The sequence below is a fragment of the Melospiza georgiana genome, chromosome 8 (genome assembly GCF_028018845.1).
Source record: "Melospiza georgiana isolate bMelGeo1 chromosome 8, bMelGeo1.pri, whole genome shotgun sequence".
In the NCBI taxonomy this organism is placed as follows: domain Eukaryota; kingdom Metazoa; phylum Chordata; class Aves; order Passeriformes; family Passerellidae; genus Melospiza; species Melospiza georgiana.
In genome coordinates, this window is record NC_080437.1 from 13,387,479 (window position 1) to 13,413,369 (window position 25,891).

General features: G+C 39.8%; 1 long non-coding RNA gene across 1 annotated transcript in view; it reads right to left on the bottom strand.

The window, feature by feature from the left end:
* Positions 1 to 3,984: 3,984 nt before the first annotated feature.
* LOC131086146 (uncharacterized) overlaps positions 3,985 to 25,891 on the bottom strand; it is a 33,961-nt gene continuing 12,054 nt past the window's right edge. Inside the window, exons 2-7 of the long non-coding RNA XR_009114725.1 lie at positions 24,483 to 24,599; positions 22,422 to 22,519; positions 8,421 to 8,486; positions 5,559 to 5,676; positions 5,298 to 5,369; positions 3,985 to 4,066 (exon numbers count right to left, since the gene is read on the bottom strand). This is a non-coding gene — a long non-coding RNA (uncharacterized LOC131086146). The remainder of the gene's footprint in view (positions 4,067 to 5,297; positions 5,370 to 5,558; positions 5,677 to 8,420; positions 8,487 to 22,421; positions 22,520 to 24,482; positions 24,600 to 25,891) is intronic.

Consider the following 25,891-nt stretch of genomic DNA (forward strand, 5'->3'; position numbering starts at 1 on the left):
GCCCCAGGGAGGGACAGACAGCCCCGCACCGGCCCCAGGGGAGGACAGACAGTCCCGCACCGGCCCCAGGGAGGGACAGACAGCCCCGCACCGGACAGACAGCCCCGCACCGGCCCCAGGGAGGGACAGACAGCCCCGCACCGGCCCCAGGGAGGGACAGACAGCCCCGCACCGGACAGACAGCCCCGCACCGGCCCCAGGGAGGGACAGACAGCCCCGCACCGGCCCCAGGGAGGGACAGACAGCCCCGCACCGGCCCCAGGGAGGGACAGACAGCCCCGCACCGGACAGACAGCCCCGCACCGGCCCCAGGGGGGGACAGACAGACCCACACCGGCCCCAGGGGAGGACAGACAGCCCCGCACCGGACAGACAGCCCCGCACCGGCCGCGGGTGGAAAGCGCTCAGCAAGTTTGAGCAAGAGGCGGCTCCGGCCAGAGGCCCATTGTACCAACACAAACCCAGGGTAGGAGAGGTAACTCCGCCCGCCACGTGGGCAGCCCGGGCATTCCCCAGGAACGCAGCCTCGCCCGGGTGGCCTGGACACGGCAAAACCAAATCCTGGGTCAAGGCAAGGTTGTAAACGTTCAGCACAACGTCGGATTTAAACCCCAAACCATCCCTGACTATTCTCACCAGGAATTTCAGAAAACATGCTTTCCAAACACGGTGGTACAGACCCCCCCCCCCCCCCCATTTTGTATAAAACATACTTTTCCTTAAGTAAAATTCCACAAAAAATCAAGAGGAAGGAGACTGATGGTGTCGACCTTTTCTAGTACAAGCAGTAATAGTCAAAGGCGTCAATAAACTTTTTTTCCCCCTACATGCATTCTTTAAAGATGAGTGAAGTTGCTCACATGGAAGCATTTAGAGAGAGAAAACCAAGATAATAAAAACAGAAAATAAAAAGGGCTAACATTTTCCAATTATATTTCTTTTGCCAAGACACTAATAAAAATAGCAAACACAGCATTATCTAACTGAATCACAGCATTATACAACTTGGGTGGGGAACGAACTTGACCTGGCAGCTGGGAATTTTGTGAGCAGGGTCCAGAACCTCTTTTCCAACACTTGCTTCTCTAATATGTATGCTTTGTAACAGGTAATTTCATTTAGAATGAAACTAAATCTGGATAGATGTGTTCACACTTCTTAAAGCATCCTGTTCACCAATAGCTTTCAGAGGAGGACCTGGGCTTTTTCTTCTCCATAAAAGTTTCACACACCACAATGGCCAATCATTGAAATACAGCAGCTGTGACTGAACTAGAGAAAAGAAATTGTCATTTTCCCCTCTCCCTCATCAAAATTTTAATTGGTACTGTAGAGGCCAAGGCTGCACTTGTGGGAAAAAGCTACATTTAAAGTAGTCTAAAGCAAGTGAATATATTTGAATATAGGTGAATTTATTTGAATATAAGAACATCTGTGGTGGTTTAACCCCAGCCAGCAGCCAAGCCCCACACAGCCTCTCTTCATCCCTGGCGAGTAAGATAGGGAGAGAATGAGAGAGGTAAAAAGCAGAAAATGTGTTGAGATAAAGACAGTCTAATAGGAAAAGCAAAAGCCATGCACACAGGCAAAGAAAAAGGAATTAATTCTCCACTTTCCATGGGCAGGCAGATGTTCAATATTTTCCAGGACAACAAGACTCCACCACACATAACAGTTACTTGGAAAGATAAATGCCATCACTCCAAATGTCCCCCCTGCTTTCAGAGACTGAGCACAATGACATATGGGCTGGAATATCCCTTGGGGTCAGCTGTGTCCCTGCCCAACTTTTTGTGCTCCCCCAGACTCTTCACTGGTGGGGTGAGAAGCAGAATAGCCTTGGCTCTGTGCAAGCCCTGCTCAGCAATAACAAAAATACCTCTCTGTTATCACCACTGTCTTCAGCACAAATCCAAAACATAGCCCCCACTAGCCACTGTGAAGATACACTGCATCTCAGTCCAAACCAGCACATTAGCTTATTGTGGTTTAGCACAAATTATAAATTATCTTAAGATACCTTAAGCTTCACTGATAAAGACATTTTTCATTAATAGGCAAAGCTAAACATCAACACAGGTTCTGATGCAGAGTGTATCCTGATGTTCACGGTGCAGGCAGATGGAGAAATGGAGATGTGCCCAGAGCAGCTCAGGTGGAAAGAAGGCCAAGGATCTTTGTGCTCCGAGTCTGCTGGTATTGCTTCTCTTGGGAGTTAAACGCCTCTCACCTGTGCCAGCCAAAAGGGGCCACATTAGCTCCAACACAAGAGTTCTGTTAACCAGAGTAGCTTTGAAACAGGATAGGAGCCATTCAGAGGAGCTGCTGCTCCCATCAGATGAGGACACAGCAACTTCCACAAAGCATTATTTCTTCCAGGAGCATTTGAAAAAAAAACAAAACTCATATTTCTACAACTTTAGTACTGCTATTTTTTCATGTAGAAAAGCCCTTTGAGTATCAATGCCTAGGCTGGAGGGGGTGTATAAGGAAGCTTGTACTGCTGCAACTGGCCTGGTATTCATTCCAGACCAGGTTGTGCTTGCTTTCAAGTCAATTGCAATCCTCCATGGGTTTAACCAAGGTCTAGATTTGGCTTACTTCTATGAATCCCTCTATTTATCCAGGCTCAGTGACTGGAAGTCTCACACCTTTGATGCTCCATTCATAAACAGAAAACTGGACTAGCTGTGGCAGCATATGGAATATTCTTCTGACAAAGAAATCATTGTATGGAAACCTCACTACCTGCCATTTTCAGACAGTCAGGGACTGAGACGTTTGCTTAACATACTTTATTTCTGGAATTTTTTTCACAAGAATGATAACCTCTGAGCCCATGCTTTTTGGAACTTCTGGCTGGAGTAAAACCTTTTTCCTGCAAAAACTGCCACAGACAGCATATGTACTTGTCAGCATCTACTTAAAGTTCCAGGAGTTTTAATATCTTTTTATTTACCAACTCCTTGGGTTTTAATACTTAAGCTGGTATTTAACCAGGCTAGAACCCCAAAGCACCATGTGCTGTGCAATTGAACAGAGGTTTACTTTTACTCATATTAAAGAAACTGGCACTCTGTATTGGCATTTCAAACCAAATTCATACAAACAGGGATGCCACAGTCAGAAATGAACAGAAACTAGAATCCTTGGTGTTGGGACAGTGGGAGTTTGCCTGTCATCTCAAGCATAGTCCCACTGCTTTCTGACATTGTGCCAATACTGACCCAGCACCAATTGAAACAGAGAAACCTTTGTGGGAGAAACCACAAAAATCACAGCAGCATTTCCTGCAAGCAATGCATTTTCCTAGTGATCCTTCCAAGCTTACAAGCTCCAGCCTTGTACTTTTCCAAGTGGATTTGTGCCATTATAACACACAGACCAGAACTGAGTGGTGGAAACTTAATATAACAAAACATCCACACTCCTGATTTCACAGGTGCTGTCTTCTTCATTTTACAGCATTTCATTTCTATCATTAAAATATCCCATTGTTGAAAACTCAAAAAGAAAAACCTTGGGTGTTTACACAGTAAAAGCCAGCAGAAAATACTAAGGAAAACATAAAATCTTCGAATATTATAACACTGTCTTTTAGACAGTCTAGGACCCTGAAGTACCAGTCAGTGTGAGGTACATTTTTGGCAGTGCTAGCCTGGAACCCAAATGGTCCAGGTTACCCCAGAGGTCAGGTCCAGATCTCTGAAGGTGCACATACATACAGCCTACATTCATTTTGAGCCCTAAGGAACTGATATACCTCATCTGTAACTCACTCTCTTATGAGAAAAGATGTTCTCTCAGTCATGCTGAGCTGTAATTCACTCTTTATACAGTCCTATTGGTTGATGGAGGTTTTAGAAAGACGTGGGCCTGAATCCTTTCACTCTGCTTTAGCCACAAGACATTTATCTTCCCTCCTTGCTTTTTTACTGCTCCTGAGCATTCTGTAGATTTTATACTTACTTTTTTTTTGCACATGGTTTCTAACTCCATCAGCTTGCAACTCTTCTATGCACCTGTTTTCCTTCTTCATAACTGGGCCTTCAGTTAAACCAGATCCCTGCAAGACAATATCATGCATTGGGATTTGCTTCCCCTGCTTGTTCCTCCACAGGTTCTTTGTATATGCCAGCTTATCAGACTTGAAGATAACAAGCGTTTGATGATAACAGCACTATCCTCAATCTGTGTTACACTCCTGAGAAAATTTTACTGCTTAAAATCCATTGCTTGGAGGCAGGCTTAGCTGAAATGACCTCTGCACTCCAGCTTAGTTTCCTCAGTGCATTTTTGTTGCAACAGGAGACTGCTCTGCCACTAGTCTGGAATAAAGGTAATACAGCCTAGGGCTCAACTTGCTGTATGCTGAGGAATGCAACACTACAGCCATTTCAAAACTGGGCCAGAACTTGTGATGGACTGTACAAACTATGTTATCAAACTATCTTCCTTAGACCTGGGTAGGTCTCTACCATTAAAAAAAAAATTGAAATTATTTTCTTGCCTATATCTCACATTTTCCCCCAAACCATCACACTGTAAGCATTGATCTGTGAGGCTGTCAATCTGAACATCTTTCATTGCTACTAAAAGCACTCAAATTAAGTTAAGAGTGAATTGGAGTGTTGAGCATGCATCTGTATGTAAACCATTACCCTTCACATGCAGCAGAGTATAGCCTTGAAATAAACATTTTCATCAAGGAATGACAGATGGAAGTGTTTTCATTTTCATTTTGTATTAACAGAAACTTCTCATTAAACTCTTGAAATGTTACAGTTGGATAGCTTTGTGTTTTCCTGCTTGGTGGGCATTCCTGGCTGACTTTGTGGGCTGACACTTCAGCACCTGCACTCATAGAAGTCACTAGTCCACCCCTTTACTGATCAGGTTTTCTACCATTTGTTTAGATTTTCTGCTTTGCATTGTGTCTTGTGTAAAATTGAATTCTGAACCCCAATCAACATTTAACTCTAAGTTACAGAGTTAGCCAACAGGAAAAGGAACTCACAGAAACAGACTGAACACACACTTCACTTACAGAGCTTAAGCTCCCAGTATGGGGAAATAGATAAATATCTGCTAGTATTTTTAAGTACTGCTGAATGCAGTTCAGTTGATTGAATGGGAACCCCATCTGAATGCATTCTGGATGAGCCATTCATCCCTATGTGTCAGCTGTGGCAATTTGTAATGCCCTTCTGAGCTGATTGCATCATCACTGTAAATGACGTTCCAGCCACACAAAGTTTCTGGGTGGAACTTAATATGATGCAAACACAAATACCTACCTATTTTTTGCTCCTCCAGGAAGTAGAGAGCAAAGCAACTCGGCCATTCAGCAGTATCAAAGCGTTTTCAAGCTATGAATAGAAGTCATTATTGTAGGGTTAAGCAAAAAGTTTTGTTAAAGAGTGATTTAACAATGATGATTAAACAGCTACTAAACAATTACAACAAGGTGGTCAAACACTCTATTACTTACCACACTTGTAATAATTAAGCTAGCTTGTGTAGAGGATGCTTTAGATTTAACATCAAGTGTCACTTACCTTGCTGTAGATTTCAGATGCCAGGCAAGGGATCTCTTGGTCTTGAGGAGTGGCCTTGGGAGCCACCCCTGCTCAAGGGGACATCACCACTGTGCAGCCACTGCCACTTGGACTGTACCTGTAGTGTAAAGCGGTTGGCTTGTAGTCAAACTCCTCTCTGGTGGCAGCCACAGAAGTTTTAGATATGTCTGGTCTCAGTTCAGGCTGGTCCTGTTAATTCCCAGTAAGACCCAAACTCTTCAGGTGAAGAGATACAGCTTAGCATAATTCCTCAAGGTTTGCACAGCAGAGCTGGCTCCAGCCAAGCCCATTTGCTGGTGATGCCAACAAATGGTGTAACACTGACTCAGATCAGGTGTGCCCATTACACCATAAAGTTTGAGAAAGGATTTGGGAAAGAAAGATCTCAATTCTTATACTCCTTCACTTCTGATGAAACTGTTGATACTTCTGTCTCACAGCAATGCTTCTGTTGTACTCCTAATAGAAAAAGGTGGGATTTGGAGTCACTCACAAAGGTCCATTTAGCCTTGATTCTGATTTGACACCTTTTAGCTCCTCCCATCAGGTCATGAACCCACAGCTTTCTACCTTTACTATCCTATTCATTAGAACTGAACCCTCTCATTTATCTTCTGATTTGCACTCCTCACCTTTAAATCCAATGTCAGAATACACATATTGAACTATTCTTCTTCATCTGCTATATGCCCCTCTTTCATATTTGTGTGGTAATTCTGTGAACAAAGGAGTGCCTATAGCTTATATGTGTATTAAATACATCAAAACAGTCATGGAGCTGAAAATACAACTACTCAGTAAACATCAAGATCTGGGTAATTTTAGCTGACTATAGGCCTAGTAGGTGACTTTAGCCTGTTCATTCTTCAAATTCTCTTCCTTAACACTGGAAATAAATACCATTAATCAATCCTCAGTGTGATGATAAAAACTAAGAGGGCTACATAAATATCCTACATGTACTAGACTTCTTTGTAACTATTAGTCAGAATTGAAAGGCTTAATAAAAAATTCTCAAGACCACAAAAAAACCAGTTCAAACTGCAGTTTAAAGTGTAGCTTTTCAGAAGTTCTGATCATTAATGCCTGTGGGGGTCATCTGTGCACAGCGAGGTGTTTGGGGCTTCTTCACCTCACTAATGATATGGGTCAGCACTTCCTCAAACCATGCCTCCTGCTGTGGCAAAACAGCTCTGTGGGACAGAACTCCTGGACACAATACACCAAGTCTCATGTAGAGAAGCAGCATAATATTCCCATGACTCAGCCGTGACTCACCAGGAGCCTTTTCCACATTTAAGGAAAACCATGTCATTCAAGCCATCTTTAGCACAGATGACCTTTTAAGCAAGATTGCTCGAAATATTTCGCAACTATTAAGAAAAGCAAGCACTGAAAGTTTGCCTTTCATAGGTGTCACAGCACAGCCTTGCTTGCAGGTAAGTGCCCTAACCACAGACTAGGGATCAGATCCTGAGAGAGCTGGACAACACAGTATTTAACTGAAACTGAATAGAGTCAGATTTGTGCTCTTGGTATTGGCAGCAACCAGGCAGCGTTTGTGTAAAAGGAAGAAGGCAAATTTAGAGCTAAGTAAGCGTTTTTCCAACAAGTATTGCCCACCCAGCTGAACTGTGAATCAGCACATAGTTCTTGGCTTGCCTTCCAGTTGCAGGGAGCAGGAGTCTCCTGGTGTTGTGGGAGTGCACAGCAGAGCAGGCCCGGGTGGCCTCGTGGCACAGGTCCCCTGCAGCTCTGCAATACACAGGCTCCACTGCCATGGTCATCCACCCTTGCCAAGGAAATCTCTTTTCTTTCTCCAGCTCCCTCCGTCCTAGGTGATTACAGCTGGCCTCAAATGCTTTTTGGTTTGGTTTTGGTTTTCTGTTTTGTACCTCTTATCCTTATTTTGAACACGGCAAACCGCCTTTGATTGAAGTGTTAAGGAAGGGAGCCTCATTGCATTCTGAACTAGACTTTCATATTCATATTTAGAAGTAACAAAAAAAAGAAATGGTTGTTTTCTACAAAGCAGTTGCTGTCAGCAAAGCCTATTATCTGAGCTGGCTGAAAGCACAAAGGAATGACAGCTCAGTGCTAACATTTGATTCAGATTTTCAGTCTATTTTAAAACATTCTATGATGAGTCAGAGCCCTCTCCTAAAATATGGAAAAGCATTTTTCTTTTCTTAAAATAGTCGTACTATTTCACCTGAGAAATACTTAACATTCATAAATATGACCCACTGATATTCCTGCTTCCTTCAATTTTAATTTGCTTATACAGCAGAGAACACAAAAATGTGGTAGGAGAAAAAATTTAACAATGATGCTCAGATGTAAATAGGCCAGAATTCTACAGTTCAGCTGCAGATTGTGGCTAGTTAGTTTTGTTTGTGGAAGCACAACATCAAAAATCAAATTGCAGAGATTTCACAAAATTCAAGTATCCCAGGAAGATACAAGCACACAGTAATTCTCATTCTCTCTCAGTTACCCATAGATTTGCCAACAGAGGGAGTCCTCTTACTGTCTACCAAAGCTTTGCTGGAGTGACGGTGTCCCTGCTGAGCAGCTTCCATTGCACTAATAGCAAGGATGAAAAAGGTTTGCAAAACAGTCACCTCGGGGTATTTAGCAAATCAAAACATGGGGTAATATCAGACATCCAATCACTAGAAGTGCACTGGAGGATTCAAGCGGTCGTTTGTGTTATTACAGCAATTATAACTATGGGCAGAGCTATGAAATATCTATGAGAGTAATTACTCTTAAATACATTGAGAAGAATTATGCCAGATAAACATATAGTTCCCTTATGACTGCAAATCAATACTTAACTGTAAAACTCCTTTGAGTTCTTTCCTGTTGTTACAGTCATAGCTCATGAAACAGCAACTATTCAGGCTGTGGTTTGGAGAAAAAAAATAATTAAAAAGAAACCAAAACAAAACATCCCCTCCATCCCCCCTCAAACAAACAAAGAAACCAACCAAACCCCAAGATTTTCTTCTACATTGTGATTTCCTTAAAGGATCATATAATTTTAATCCCAACCAAACTAACTTGTATACAGTAAGACCTTCAGAACTTCATTTGCCTTTTCATCACAGAATAAACCAAACTTTCTTGTGAACTATGAAAATACTAATATAGTATTTTATAGTCACTGTTTGGATCATTATGGTTTCTGCTGCTTACCCCTTACTTGAAGTGGTCAGTTCCCTTATGACTTGATGAAAGGATTTCAACAGCTGATGTGATAATGACATACATCACGTTCCAGATTAGCTTGGACATAGCATTTCAGTGCATTTAAGGGAAAATTTTTAAAAAGGCAGAAACAGCATTATACTTATTACATCAAAGTAAACACTTTACAACTACAGTGTATTGCCAGAGCTTACAGTTTTGTGAAATATTAAGTAATCAAACCAAGAACTGAGCAGCCAATAGGTCTGGTGATTTTCTAGCAGTAGCATAAGGACAAAAATATGAGGTTACAATCACATCTGTGTGAAAGGAGCTCCTTCCTTCTCATAGAAATTGCCATTTTTACAGTAGTCAAGACTGAAGTGCTCATGATGCACTCCTAAACCTGTGGGTTTTCTCAGCCTGATATATCCCAGTGAGTCTTTCAGAAAAATAAAAATTAAAACCAGTATTATCTGCATCTGTTCCATCCCCTTTCATCCTTTTACTGGGACCTGGATTTACACTGAGATTCCAGCAGCAGTCCTAATCTCAACCAGTTATCTTTTAAAAGGAGTTCAGGATCAGTAAATCAGTGCCAAGGAAACTCAGAACTGCACCTAAATTGAGCTTAATTACTGATGGGAGTAAAATTGAGATTTTTTTATTCTTCATTTTCAGATGAGTCAAGTTCTTTGTTTTCTAATTCTTTTAACACTGCAAACAGATCAGCTTTGCAAGTTTTGGACGTCTGGCCATTTTAGATAAACATTCCAACCTTTTAAGTGTTTACAGACTAAACTGTAGAGCTAAATGTTTATGTTGCACTGAATAACTTCAGCTTTGTATTTAACAGAAAGACTGCTAAAGTAATATTGTTTCAATCAGTAGGTGAAGACACATGCTACTGAAATAACCAAAATTTTAAGGAAAGATATTAATACTAGTCTGACCATAAATATTTAATACATCTCTATGTAGTAGGCTTTATAGTTGGAATATATAAAACTGCCACAGTTCACAGGGTTTCTAATTTTAAAACTCTCCCTAGATCCTTAAAAAACAATTATTATAGCCATTAGTTTCTAAAACTAGAATGTAGCTGTTTGGATTTCAAATAGTATGTTCCTTCCCTAATTCTAGTTTAATATGAAATAAATCTTGGCCATGTATTTCAAGGAACACAGCCTCAGTTATTGCTCAAAACAGGGTTTGGATCCTGTTATTGTACCTGTGCAGGACAAGAATGTACCCTGACACATGCAAAACTACATAGAGCAGAGAACTGGTCTGGTCCAGAACAGAGAATTTCTGGACCAAAATATCTGTTCTCAATCAAATCTTAGTTTTAAATAACAATCTAGCTGTTGCTGCTAAGATTCATTTGAATTATGTCTCTGTCTTCTTGCTATTTACATTTTGCTTACTCTTTGGGGAAAGCAACAATATCTAATAGTGTGTAAATCTGAAAGTATATAATTCACTCCAAAATACCACTTTGCTTGCAAAATGAAAACAAGCTGGGGCACAATATTGCTTCTAAGAAAAGGGAAAACAAGATGAAGAGAGTTGCAGTGGCATCAGCTTGCAGGCTGTGTTATTCATTGCTCAGCTGCTCATGTAGAGACTTTCCATGTTAAAACAACTTAATGATGAGGATATTTCTTAACTTCTGTGGTTAACTTGTATGTTTCCATTTGACTGTGAGTTTGGGCTGGATGTGTTTTCCACAAGGTCAGAAGAGTTTGCCCTGGATGGGCTCCTCTGGGGATCATACCATTCCACGTTTCCTGTTTTGCTCATGACAACACAGTGAGCTTTTTCAAAGACACAAGCTGAATGTGTAAGCCTTCTGAGCAGAGTTACTCCTGTACTATTGCAAGACTAAGTCAGTACAAAGGAAAAAACTCTTGACAGAAACTTTTCCCATCTTTCTATTGAGTCCTTCAGAACCTCAGTTCAAGCCCATTGCTCAAACAAGTTGAATTCAAAGAGCAACCACCTCAGGCTTTAACCTGGGTTTTCAAATCCCTCAGTGTAAAGTAATCAAATATAGCATTTATGTTTTGTCTTTTGTCCATGGCTTAGGCAAGTCAGTTTTCACTGGGTCAGAGTAGTTCCTTCTCAAGTCTGGTAAGGTGAAGTTACCTGAGACTCAGAACAGATGAACCCAGAGGTAATCAGGCAGCAGTTCCTGAACCAGCTGATAAAAACTGGCATCACTCTTCCTTTGTCACAGACTACTTCACCTATGCTTAAAAAAGCTCCTTACTCCAATTTTCTCAAAGTTCCAAGTTATTTAGAAGTTGAACCATGTCAAGTGAGTTACAGTAACTATGCTGAACTGAAGATACATTTAGTGTTTTCAAAGGAACTAAAATCTGCAAGAGTTTTCTGTTAATATGTTATATTGTAAAAGGATCTTTTTAAAGACATGGTGACAGTAAAAGCATGGAAATTACAAAGGGAAGTGTAAAGGAAATTATTTTCAAAAAACATAGTTTTTCTTAATCAGTTCAAGTGGAGATGCAATATATTCACCCACCTGAAAGTCCTGGTGATGATCTACAAAACTGAGGAGAGTGCTGTAATTTTAAGATGGTTTATATCAACTAAGTATCACTGAAATTATACCTGAAGACTTGACATAGATCTCACTTTTTCCTAGACTGCTGGAAACACTGTTCAAACCAGAACATTGCATCCCTCATGTACATTTCTACTGCTGTCTGGCCATAGAGCATCTTTGGAGCATCTCAAAGATACGAAAGAAATTGTCTGAAATGATCAGGTTTGTCCTGACATGATCTTGAAATAATACCATTCTCCATACAGAAAAAAAATAAAAAGGAGGACTTTTGAATAATTTATAGAATGTGATAGTCCCCAAAATTGGGACTGTTATTCATAGGTCACAAAACTCCTGTGAGAAAATGCTTGCAGTATGTGGGACAGAACAGCAGGAGGGGATCAAGCCAGCCTTCGATTTTGGGAGCTTCAGGCAGCAGGGAAGGCCAGGCATACCAGGACTGAGATGGAGGCTGCTGTGTCCTCCCTCCCCTCTGGTGATTTCTGCATTATCATCACCCCAAAGGAAGCTCTGCCTTGAGGGAGCCTGGCTTGCCTCCTCCTGCAATCAGAAATGGAAAGCATTGGCAAAGATGAGCCAGAAAGAGTGCACGTACTGCAGGATGTTAGTATCTAAACTTAACATTTGGGAAAACAATTCAAAGGGAAAAAAAATCAAGAAAACACATAGAAGCATTGTCATTCCTTTCTGGTGTTTCCAAGGATCCTGGCAACATAGCATTTCCTCAGTAAGCCAGCAGCCTGCTCCAGCTACAAAGACAGACCACCTCACTTCACACACAGTGAAAAACAGGTATAGAGAACAATCTGGTGCCTCTTGAGTCCCCCAGAGTGAGATCTGTGGAGGCACATCCATAAACAGTGTTCAGGGGCTGCTGGCATGAAATTCAGTACAGGACTGGAGCTAAATTCTCTGTTCTGTCAGCTGTTGGTAGCGTGCAAGACCCCAGCTAGTGAGCTCAGATCAAGCCTCAACAGGCACATGCTCACCTCTTAAAATAGTACAGTCTGGCAATAGATTGTAAAAAGGCAAAAATACTCATGCTATAAAACCTAATTACTGTTGCAGCCCATGTCATGGCCTGCCATTGCACACCATGCACAGTGAAGGAAGGGTTTTATCCAGGAGTCTGACAGCTCAGCATGGTGGCTTTGCACCCCTGGAGTACCCTGAAAAAGTATGTCAAAGGAGAGATTGCTATCTATTTTCCTATAATGAAGTAGTTTTGAAGGAGTGAGATTACAGATGCTAAAAATGGGGAGCACATACCATTGATTCATCTAGTTGTGTTCCATACCTAAACAAATCTGATCTCAACTGTGCATTTATACCAAATTACTCTCTATGTGAAAAAAATATTCCACTGCCTTCATCTTTGCAGTCTCATAGTGTTCACCATCAAGAGCAGAAGAATTTATCTTTCCTGACTACAACCTGATAGTCTCTGTTTTGCACCTGTTTAATAATTCACTTCACTCTCCAATGTTGGAGTTCACCAAGTATTTGCTGGCATTTACCTTGAATTCTCTGCAGGAGGACTTCTGTTCTTTGAGGATTTGAAGAAAATGACATTCCCTATTCATGCCTCTACTAATGTGCTATATGAAGTGCTAGCTCTGCACATATTTTCTAGTCTGTCCATGTTTTCCAAATATAATAACTGGGTCCTGACTATCAATAAAATGGCCAGTTTTGATCACTACCTTCTGCACCTACAACCCCAAGCTTGTATCATATGTATTTCCTTGCCAGAACATTGAATAATTTATCTCTTATTCAGGGATTGCATTTCCACAGTTAGTTCTCAGCCCATTCTAATGTTTACAGTTTCTCTAAATCTGGTATTATATTAATATTTTACTAATATGCTGCTTCTATTTTCTTTTACAATAGGCTCATGATGTTCTTTCAATGAATGCATTTAAATCAGTTCAATTCTAAATTTATTATTCTCTAGGCTTTTAAAATTTGTTTGAAGCTTATCAATTCAAACTCTACAGTCCTAATAGCGGAAACTGAAGAAACAGTTTACTTACCATCTCTGCCAATTAGACTCTTACTTCTAGAACTGAGGAACTTAATTTTTCAAATCCTTTTCCTAGGATTTGGGGAAAGGTGGGGGAAGGCTTTAATAGTGCAGCCACTTTACCAGGTACAAGTTATTAACAGGAATTACTTACCTTCATATATATATATATAACCTTTATATATATATATATATATATATATATATATATACACACACACATCACAGTTGAGACGGCCACAACACACAGAGTATCACGACACAATACCAGAAGGCTTTAAGCACTCACCCTCATAGAGTAACACCTTACCCTATCAGAAGAACTCAGGTGTCTGCCCCTCTTGTTCTTCAGCCCAGCCTTTTATCCCCTCCTGCTGATGCACTGCACCTGTGTGCCCTCTGTTCCCTTTGGTGGTTGCTCAGTGCCCCTGGGCACTCCATGGCTCATCAGCTCCAATGGGATTCACCTGCTGCTCACAGCTGTGCCCACTGGGGATGAGGCTCAGCCCAGCCCCACCCAATTAACACAAACTGTGCACCTACACATACATATTAGCGACCAGTGTCCAAGAGATTGACATGAGCAAATCTCATAAAACCTAAGCTGAATTGCATGAGTGAGAGAGCTTCTTCAGAATATTCCACAAAACAGTGCCTGATGTGTTTGAAGAAAGTTTACATTCAAAATACACTTGGATTTCTAGTCAGGAAAGGCCCACTGAAATAGGGAAACTCTCCCCTCAAGATAACCCTTTAACAGGCTCTTGCTTAGAAACTGAACATGCAGAGGGATAAGAATAGAGTGGCAGAGAATGCCCTGCTTAGAACAAGAGAAAATAGCAGCTGCTACTATGACTGCAATGCACTTGTGCTTGCAAGACAACTTGAAAGTTGCAAGGGACTAGAAAGCACTACTAACTTCAGTAAAATAAAAATAAAACCTTTAATTCAGTGCCTAATTTTGTCTAATTTTAAGTTCTGCTGACTGATCAGCTGAACACAATGAAACAAGGGCAGGCTAAAGAGAGGCACAGAAGATTTAGAGCAGGGTTCTAACTCTACTCCCAAAGGCAAGTGTGCTCTTACTAATCCCGTCCTTAATAAATTATCATTTAAATTGACACAACTGACACAACTACTGATCCTATTACTCCTTAAGTACAAAACCCACTTTATATGTGTAATAATTCCACAAGCACTGAGATTTCCATTCAACAGGCCATCTAATGTCTGTAGTTCAAGACTAGGGCACAGCACTTCTGGCAGAAAAAAAAATAAAATTCAGTCCCCAGTGTAATTACACTAAACTGATAATTAACTGCTTAATGTGATGTGTAAGGAAAGGCCGAGGGTGAGGTGAAAGAGATGACTTTCACCTCTATGCGGTTTGATAGCAGGAAGATTCCTTTAGAACCTAGAGATACAGTAGGTTGTTGGTTGAAAAGGAAACATTGTGTGGATTTCTATGAGGCTTCTGTGAGCAGCAACAAAAGTTGTCCTTTCTGAGAAATGTACCCAGAATGAGAATATCTCCTGCTGGACAGCTTGGACAAAGAGCTGGGACTGCCAAAAGCTGTGGAAAGCTGCCAAAGGACAAGGAAGAAAATAAAGCAACAGAGAAGTGCTAACATTTTATCAAAAAAATCTTTAGGCTAGGGAAAGGCAAACTTATAAATACCAACAGTCACCGTACATGAACACCCTGAAACAGGAAAGAGCAGAAATTCCAGCTGGGGAGCACAGTAAAAGATTTTGCACAGGAAATGGGGAGATCACATTACCATCAAAATGTTGATTTTCAGAGGGCCCAGATAGACAATAAAACAGTTACAGTCCTATAACTCCTTTTAATACTATGACTAGTAAAAAATGTAACATGTAACCTGCAAGAACCCTTATGGATCACCATCTGCAAACAGCAGGAAATAGTCACACACTTCACTTGCTGAAGTGGGATGCGGGCACATCCATCTACAGACATTTTCAGGTAACATTTCACTGATATTCACCAACATCTGAGCCTTTGTTCAATCATTTCCTGGCTTGGAATAAAATTTGTATCAATTGTTGCATAAAAAGGATAAGGAGAAACAATTAAAACTCCTATGGAGGACTACAGTTTTGCAGCCACTCAATTGTCATGATTATCACTTCAAAAGTAAACCAAATTTTTTTCCTCCATATCCAAAATAAATAGAAAGATCTCAGAAAACCTCCATATCCAAGATAAATAGAAAGATCTCAGAAAACCTCCATATCCAAGATAAATAGAAAAACCTCAGAAAACCTCCACCAGCATATTTGCAGAAAATAAGATCAGTGACATAGTGCTGGTGAAATAAGAGGCTATTTAAGTCCTGTCCTCAAAATGATTTTTCTTCATTCAAGCAAGCATCCTCACATACACATCTACATGAGTTTGGGAAGGAATTTTAAAGGAATATCTTCAGAGTTGTTTCTGTTCTCATGTAGTTAGGCCTGACTTTAAGAAGAAGTTACACCTGACTGTGGAAACTGAGCTGCTGCATTGCTGCCACAGAGAGATTAGATACTACTAAAATTAAGATCCTGGAGCCACATGTCATGCTTTGCAGCATAGTTCCTTCTCTCATTACAATCTTTAGCAGATACTTCTTCAGTACTATGCAATTCAGTGCAGCTACGCAGTATGTGCCCATGCATTTGTATATGCATATGCATTCTGTGCTCCAAACAAATGTGGCTGTTACCATATATACCTGCTATAATATTTGAGTTACTATTTTAGCATTACTGCACATGACTAATGCTATCCTGCTTTATTGTCTGGAAGCTGCATATAAAATAGTAAGAAAAAGTGGCACTGATTTATTTGCATGATTAGTGAAAGCAGTCCTGTGTAAGGATCTCTTGATTACCACGGGCTGTATAAATTTCAATAAAAAGCATTCAGTAGCTGGCACTGAACTCTACGTGGCAGTAATGTACCAGCTCAGTCTGTACAGCCAAGGCTTAAAATAGGCAGGGGATTACATGTAGCAGGTGTAAATTAGGAAGATATTAGGACTTGACCCTGTGAAGCACGAGAAAAAGTAACAACCTGTGAAACAAATTTAAAGAACTCAAAATTTACCACAATTTTAGGAAGGCATGTCCCTCCATCTCCTGCACAATTAGCAAAAATTCCCCTTCATCTTTCTGAAAACATATTCATGCTTGCTAGAGTCTTAAAAATCTACTTTTATTTTCGTGGCCATCCTGTCTGGCTTTGTAGAATCTTTTGGAAGAGAGCTCTACAATTTTCCATCCTAAGACATTTGATAGCTACACTAAAAATAGCCCCATGGCAATTCCTCTGTTGAAGATACACCTACTGGCATGTGTCATGTTGATCATAGTTCAGAATCCTCTTGGACACTCAAACTAGGGCTGATGTCCCAGGGGCTGTAACAGAATGAGTCTCACTGTGCTCTTTAAACAATCATTAATAACTTACGCCCATAATAAACCACATGAGAGTGTAGCTATTTTCTGCACCTCGAGCTTCTCAAACTTGGTGTTCTCTGACCATGTGAGGGAAGGAAGGAGATGCAAATCAGCGAGTGAGGAGAGGGCATGAAGAACATCTTAGCATTGTTTGCACAGCTGTGGTGTCATGTTTTCCCCTTGCATTACATTTTTCAGTATTCCTGTCCCACACAGTTAAAAACTCCATAAATATCAAAGAATTTACCTCTCATAATTCATTAAGAACCAAGAGTTATAAGACCTAGGCAAAGTCCCAGTTCAATGGATATCTGCTCATCTTAGGGAAATGTGAGCTGGTCTCTCACTGGGGTTTTTCTGAAAATCCTCAGCAAGGCTTCTAGGATGTACAGCAGTAACTCAGGTGCCTCAGGAGAGAGCTCCAGAGCTTCCCTTTGGCTGCAGGTAGCTGCAGTGAATGCTCTTGCAGCAGGAACGCTTCCTGACAAACTCTGCTTTGCAGTTTCTTTTCATATACATCAAATAATTGCATTCTGTGTGTAAGCAGTATCAAATATTATAACAAAAGAATTAAAAAGGCTTGAAAAAGTGCAACTTAAGCTTTAAATGTTAAGTTCTCCTTTAACGAAGCTCTGTAGCATCTGGGTGTTACTCTGACTAAAACATCTCTTCTGCCAAATTCTGGAGAGTATAGGCCCCATTTCTGCACTGCTCTATGAGCCAGCACTTCCTAGTTTATTGCTTGAAAAGACATTCCTGTCTTTTTTCAACTATTAAAATGGAATTTCTGGAGCAAGTAAACTGAATTTAAAAAAAAATTTAAAATCAGTCTCCATTATTCTATGTTTAAACATTCAAACCAGTCACTAGCTATCTGCAGTCTTGTTTTTCTTTTATGTTTTTTGGCAGCATAATTATTGCATAGATGAACTTTCCAAATGGAAACCTACAGAACAACAGGTCTGGAAAAGTCTAGCCCATTTTCTTTTTTCAAACAGAAGTTTGTAAAAATGTCTTATTGATGAAACAGGCAAACTCAGGCCACCTCAAACATGAGCAAGAACCAAGCTACTAATGATACTGCTCATGAGCTAAATTGCCATGAAAAGTAATATGCACCAAAGGCAAAGAGAGGAATGGAGTAGGTAGGGTGAGGGGGAAGCATCTTGAAAAGTGAGAACATGTTTGATAGGATCTCCCCCTAAGGGCTAGAATATCACTCCTGTGCCCTGGGAGCCTTTCACTGCTCCTTTCCAACTGCTGGCTTCAGCCTCAACTCAAGCCCTGTTACCCATATTTGGACAGTTCTGGGCCATTCATACTCCAAGAGTTACCTCGATCCAACTTTTATAAACATGACAATGTTATAAACCTAACAACTGTTATAAATGTAACAGTGTCACAAGTTAACAACTGCATGCACTGCAGTACATCATCCACCTGCCTGGAGTTCCAGTCACTTCTTGCAGGTGCAGAACTTCACACTTTATTATTATTACCTGGCCTTAGACCAGTAACATGGAGAAGCTCTGTCCTCAGCTTTGGGAGTACAGGTACAGGGAAACAGGAAAGAGAAGGAAGTCATTAAAGAATTCTGATTCTAGAGACTTCAAGTTCTACTTTGAGGTTTTTTTGAGAAGGCAAATTATAAAAATCCCTCAATTACTTGTAGAAAAACCCCACATTCCTACAAGTCCAAAAGGGTACACAAAATATGATATCCAAAAGCAAGTAATGTAGTTGCAGTTCATATTAAAAAGAGTTTGGAACCAGGATTATCTTTCCATGTGCTCCAGGCAAAAAAAAAAAGTTTCTTAGATATACAAACAAAAGCAGATGTGTTGATTTTTAGTGGCAGAGTGATTTATCTCTATATATGGTATCAGTACTAGAAAACTGTGTACAGATGACATCCACATTTTAATAAGACCAGATGTAGTTTGGAGAGCAGGGTAGCAGGAAGGAAACACTTAAAAATTTTAAAAAGATATTCTAGAATTGATTTTTTACTTGGTTATAAAGGGCCTCAAACAATTTATTATAGTAAAATGAAAAGGCAATATGATTATGGAACAAAAGAACTTTCAGAGAAATGAAGTACCATGTAATTAGAAAAACCAAAACCTATTAGCCTGGAGAGCCTCAGCAGAAAAAAAAACTAAGCCCCACCCAAAAATCTGATAACTAGCAGCTGAGGACAATTTTAATTTGGAGAGTGATTACCCACTGGAGCTGATGGCCTTTCTGCTGCAGAGCTGTTTTTCAGATCAAGAAGATGATCAAGAAGATATTTTTAGCCAACGATACTAGAAAGATTATCCAATTCTTGGCAAAATTTACTCTCTTGCTTACTGGGGTTGTTCAGAGCAAACATTTCCATAGCCTTTTCCAGCTTTAAACTCTGTGAAGAGTTAGACCTTCTTTGAAACATATTGAGGTGAAGGCTCTTATTCAGTTTTTTACACCAACTCCTGCTATCCACTAAGGTATCTTGTAACAACAACTGTATTTTTAACAAGGTTGCTACTTTACAGCAGTAGAAGAGAAGAAATATGAGCACACACAACAAAGCTGTTAAACCCAGTGCTGAAGTGCAAGCTCAAGCAAAGTGAGCCATGTTCCAGCCGTGTCTGTAGGGCTGAGTAGTCAACTAATTAGCTAAGTCTGTTTGTAAACAGCTGGCAGCGATATAACAGGTATTTTTCTTCCTATTCCATTCCAAGAAAAACTGAATGGGAATAAATCACACACTGATAAAACACACCAGAAAACACTCATGAGGAAACTCATTATTGAAACCTTGATCAGCAGGTTTGCTGTGCCTGCACAAAGCTATGCACTACTGCAGACACAGATCAAAATAAAGGAAACCATTAAGAGTATGTATTTGAGATTGGAACTATGCAGACTTCCATCATGAAGCCTCCTTATAGGCTTAAAAGCTCTTTGCTAAGGAATTGAAGAGACAAATAAGAGGCAAGAAAGACATATATTGCTGACAGCCACCTCCTGAACACCTACATTTTTCTACCAAAACTCATACATTTCTGTTTTCTGGGTACAACATATAGCATTCCTTTTTTCTTTTGCTCACCATAATTTTATAGTTACTATTTCTGACCTCAATTTTTCTATTTTTTGGCTGGGGTATTGGTTTTTATTTGGTTTTGGGTTTTTTCCCAAGGAGAAATTTTGACTTTTTTGTGCTCTTCACCATAGATTGTTTTTCAAACACCATGAAATTACTCAGCAACATCTGTCAAGCCAAGGAATTAACCTGAAAATACTTAAAAGAACATATGATTTTTGCCTCCCATTCCTCTACAGTACAACCAATGTAACAATATAAACCTATTAGGCTGCTTTTCCTACAGTAAAGGGCACGTGGGATGGAGCTATGTAGATGTGACCACTCTGTCCAGGCAGGCCTTGTGCTGAGCTTGGCAAAAGAGAACAGGGGATAAAATATACCTAGAAAAATGTCCACCAAAAGAAGTGAAAGGGTTTTTCTAATGCCATAGAGTAGTTCAGTGGCTGAACAAGTAATAAACAAGTAATTGCAATACAGTTCTTCCCAAGTTCCCTGTATTGCCCTAACCACAAGATGTGCTGCTGCATACCAGTGATTATTCTATGAGATCAAGACTTGCTTGTGTCCTGATTCACTGTTTAGAAGCTGAAAACAGACAAACAGTTCAGAAGCATAGTAAGAAATCAATGGATCACTGTTAATTTCCTTCCCAGAATCCATTGTTTGCCAGGAGATGCTTCCACACAGCATTTATGGGAGCTCTCCAACCAACAATGCAGCCCTTCTTAATCCAAGCAGTGACATACTTTTCCAAGTTTAATTTCCAAGAAGATACTTCAGCAGCTAAAGGTTTAAAATTTCTTAGCTCTTTGTCAAGCTCTCTAAGGGGGCCGGGGGAAAGAAAAGATTGGTAGATTCAGCAGTGAAAATAAATTCCCCAAAGAAGAGGAGAAGTTTTAGCGATGAATAATAAGTGGGAAAAAGGTCAAAACATCAGTTGAGAAAACTCAGACTTCTAAAAAGACTCCTGCAAGGTCTCAAATTTATTTACAGACAATAAATCTATAATTATAAAAATGTTCTAAGATAGGTCAAGATAGCCTTTTCCCTGCAGATTAGTTATCCGAGGCACAAACAAGATAACAGTAACATTCCCAAAGTCTGACTTGCTGCAAAGCTGATAAAGCCACGTCACGTATTTTCTGGTCTTGATATGAAACTCATTCAAAACAGCAGGCTTTACTGACACATAATGCTTTAAACACCCTGCAGAGGAGCAAAGGGTTTGTGTTGGGGTTTTGGTTATTTTTTTTATTGCAGCCTTTTAGAAACACTGACAATCCTTTATCAGAAGCCCACTGTAGTAGTATACTGATATCAAAATTCAGTTCTCAACATATAACTACTGATTTTTAGTCACGCTGCTTTTGCTTATGAATGTAAGTAATTTGTTCTTCTATGGCAAAGTAAAAAGTAAGAAAATTTTCTTCTTAGATAAAGAACACATCAGCAAGTCCTAATGGGTAATTACAGAAAGGTTATACTGCATAAAGAAATATTTTACAGTGTGCTTAATAAGTGTACAGAATAACATGCGGCCAAACTAATTAAATGTAGAAATTTCTTTACTATTATCTACTGCAGCTAAGGTTAAAAACAGGTATTTTGAGGAAAGTGGTCAGAACTCCTAAAGACAAGAGCCTGTGCATTCAGCTGGCTCAGTCATACTGTAGGCTGTACAGATGCTGTGTGACAAACCCTGTCAGAATTACATGATTTTCTCTTTAGACTGGAAACGTGTGGTCCTACACAGTAGGACTAAGGTTTGCGGTTTACTGATTGGAAAGATCTGCTGTGTCACTGTCTATATAAGCGGCACTGTGGCCAACCCTTGGCCAAAGGATAAATATATATGATTTCCTACTCTGCCAAGACATAGGCTCCACTGACATGTACACTTGAAAGGCTAAACTAAACTAACTCACTTCATCTAAGCACCTATGCAATTGAGCAACATCTCAAATCTATAGCTGAAATTTCATCTGAAATTTTTGTGTAGCACTGAGGAGCTTTAACCAGTGATTATTTTCAAGACAGTAGAGCAAGACCTGTAAAGAAAAAAAAAAATTAGCTCATGCATAGTCATGTGAATAATGAATTCCCTTATGCATCCTTAGGCACTCCCAGGTTAACAGTTAATGCAAGAGGTTTTGAAGAAATTCTGCAAGAAAATCTAGCTTAAGCTAAATCTCAAAAATATAACAGGTGTCAGATATTGGACAGGATAGTCAAAGAAGAAAAATAATATCTTAATAATTTTTCCTTGGAAAGATACTGTTTTTCTCTTAAAAATTTGTACAGTCATATTTGTACATCACTTTCCAACAGAATCTGATGTAATCAGAAGTTGCTGATAAGACTAAAAAGAAGCACAGCCCTTTACACTTATACCACATTTTCTTTTGGGTGAAAGCTGAAAAGGAATAGCTGTGTTATCTGCTAACAGATCATCAAAAGCCTTCCAGAAAATGAACTTACTGTCCATGTAGAGCAAGCAACAGAATCACTGGGTCTTGATTAACCAGTGGTTAAAATAAACAACTGAGAAGCACCATTCCAATAGCCACTTTTAAACCCTGAAAACAAATAAATTGATAATTATAGTAACTGCTGCTGGAAAAAGTCTGAGTGGTTATTGCTTTATTCTTAAGACAGGTACAGCCTCAGCTAGGAGGCAGCAAATTCAGGTATTTCAAAATGTACTTCTTCAAAGCAGAAGGTACTCTGTAGCATTTATTAAAAAGCAAATAATAGTTTAAAAACCCCAGAACTATGCTAACAATGCACGTTAACATTTAATAGCTGCTTTAAATTTTTAATTTGTAATTTTTTTCATAAAGCTTCATGAGATAAATGCTGGCATCCTAAATGTTTCATTTTGTTAAATTTAGAGTGACCAAAATAATTTTTTATCACTCGGTTACTGAAATATTTACCCCACATTAAACTCTTCTTTCTTCATGTTCCTTCTGTGTGAGAAAAAAAAAGGAAAAAAAGCTAAAGGTGGGAAGTCTACATGGAGGAAGTTTGTCAGTACTACAGCTTCAGTCAACTCAAAGACTTACAGTGTAGAATACTTGAGAAGTTCTAGCTAACCACAGTCTATAATAAATAATTCCTTTTTAATAATCATAAAATTTTTTACTGGGAAACTAGTGAAAAATTATTGGAGACAGCATAGTTGACCATTGAGATAAAAAGCAATAGCTGCTCAGTCAAAGCAGTGTGGTTCCTTTAAAGAAAATCTGTTCCCTCCTTCAACAGTTTGACTACACTAATAAGTTAACAGAATAGCCAATAATATGGTTTTATGTGCTTTTTTCACAAGGCATTGTGAAGAGCTGTCTCACAAATATTAACAAGGAAAATAAATAGTTGTGAGCACACATGCACATAACCAGAGACATCCACCTCTCTTCCTGCTAGGGAAGAACAATAGTACCGGGACAACCAATCTCCATTTATTAATTGTATTATTGTATTATTGATACATTTATTAGAGATTTGAAACCAGAAGAGAGTCAGGAAATGAAGGTGCTCTGAATAAATAGGCAAAGGAACTCTTTTTTAAAGAGAATTAGAGGAATACGGGGGATCAAGAGGAAAATATATATTCTGTGTTGCTTTATATTGAAATACACTATCAATACTTAAATTTTTATTACACAAAAAGGCAGAGCATAATACTATTAAATAAATAATTTTAAAATATGATTTTTCAAGAAGAATGTTAATGGGCATCAAGTGTCAAGTCAAGACCAAATAATGATATGCCAGTAAGAACTGTTAGGTCATGGCTTTTTATACAGGTATATTTGAGAAAGTAAATCTCTGAGAAAGTATTTCTAATATGCATAACTATGCACTGTGGTTTGCAGAGCTGATGCTGGATTCCTCCCAGGACGTGGGAGCATTCCACACAGAGCCAGGGTGCTAGGAGTGATTATGGCAGAGCCAGAGCCTTCCTCCTGTTAGAAGAGGGTGGCTTATTAGTTTGGGAAACTGTCACAACCAGCCAGTGGGAAACAAGGGAGCTGGAGATATTCCACTGAAGGTATAGCAAAAGTGGCTTTTTCACTGCAAGCTAGGGGGTTTTTGTTGGGTTTTGGTTTGTATTAATTCTAACAATGTCATCCAAAACCACCAATACTCAAGTTTAGCCTGTACCTATATTGCTGCATGAGCAGAAGTTGAACAGTAATAGAAGAACTTAACGTGAAAAAAAACCGTTTAAAGTCCAAAACTCGTAATAAATCCTTAGCTTAGGCTCGAAGCTTCAGGGTCTGAGCAGGCACTTAGAAGCCACAAACACACAGGTGGCCAAACAAACCCTGGCTGCTGCAGGGCTCCAAAGCCACCGCTGAAGGTTTGGGGTTTCACTGCCTTCTCCTGGCGACCTGGAGCTTGAAGGGCTATCAGAACTAGCTGACATTGTGCAGTGAGGTGTCTGACAGACACAATCGATCACGGCAAGAACAAGAAGAACCCTGTGTTCGCTCCCCACAAGTATCCCACAGGCAGAGGGTGGGGTGACATTACCGCCTTTCCCAGCCTGAGCACGGAGGAGCCAAAGGCAGACGGGCGCTGTAAATTCACGGCTCTGCGGTGAGGGTGCTTGCCTTAACAGCGCTGCAGCTTTACAGCACTGCCTGAGTGCTGTGAAAAGAAAGGAGAAAGTTAAATGGAGGCTTTTAGAGTTCCCCAGTAGCTTCTGTCACTCAAAACACAGCCACTCTTAATCCCAGTCCTAATAAACAGTGGAAACCATTCCCCTGAAATTCACGTGGCAAAGCAGCCTAAAGCAAAGGGCTCGGAGACCTCCTTGCTCCCGGGTCCTGGGGGATGCCAGCAGCTTTAGCAGTCAAGTCAGCTCATTAGAAAAGGCAGAAAACTAGTTCAAAGGTAAACAATGAAATAAAAGACAAATATTCTTGATGCGTCCAGATTCTAGTCAGCCCTTTAAAGAGGACTAGAATTCAGTGGGACAAAAGTTCTGGAAGCAGACTGGCTGACTAGGATTTTTTTTAACTGAAATTTTTTCTAATTTCAGAGGTAAAGGCAGGATGAGACTTTGCATCCCAAGTGCAGACCATTTTTTCAAGGAAGGGAATGTATTTCAAGAATACCCACTGTTAAAGCACACTCATCAGGTTCCTGCTATGTGAGTTAGTGATTGGAGTTAGAAATTAGAGGTCAGAGCTTTGGCTGCCTCTTCCTGCTATGGGTTCACATTTATCCACATTCAAATCAGGTCCTTGGTCCAAGTTTATATACCTACAGAGTTTGTTTTAATAACACCTAGCAAATGGATACACCAACCCTTATTTAATATTGATAAAGGATTTAGCAATTCAAGAGTACCATTGAGTTGAAGGTCACTGAAGAAAAATATTTTAGAGCGTGAAAATAATTATACAAGGCCATTTTCTTTTTCCCTTGATGGCTGAAACTTGTCTCACACCACTGATAAAATCCTGACTTAATGGGTGTTTAGTGTCCTGTGACAAATAATACATACTTTTGATTCCATTCCAAGCAAATAAGTAAACATCAGTATTGCATTGGACCACTAAGCCTCAGAGAAAGGACAAATAGCCTCCATAATGAGAGAAACATAAAAATAGCACAAGTAAAGACAAACTATTCAAGGTATCACAGCATGAAAACATTTTGTGATTCCAGAAATGTCAGTATGGCAAGCTTTCATGTAATATTCTGTGCTCTTCAAAAACACAGAGGGGGGTCATCTTACCGTTTTGAAACCCTTGCTAACAAAAATGCTTGGTTGAGAGCTGTCTTTCATGCCTCCACAGAAGAGAAAGCATAAAAAGCTGCATAACTGGGTGAGGAAATCAACAAAAAAAACCCAAACAAAACCCTCAGAAACAAACAAACCCCATCAAACAAAGAGCCAAAACAAAGAAACCCAGCAACAACAACAAAAACCC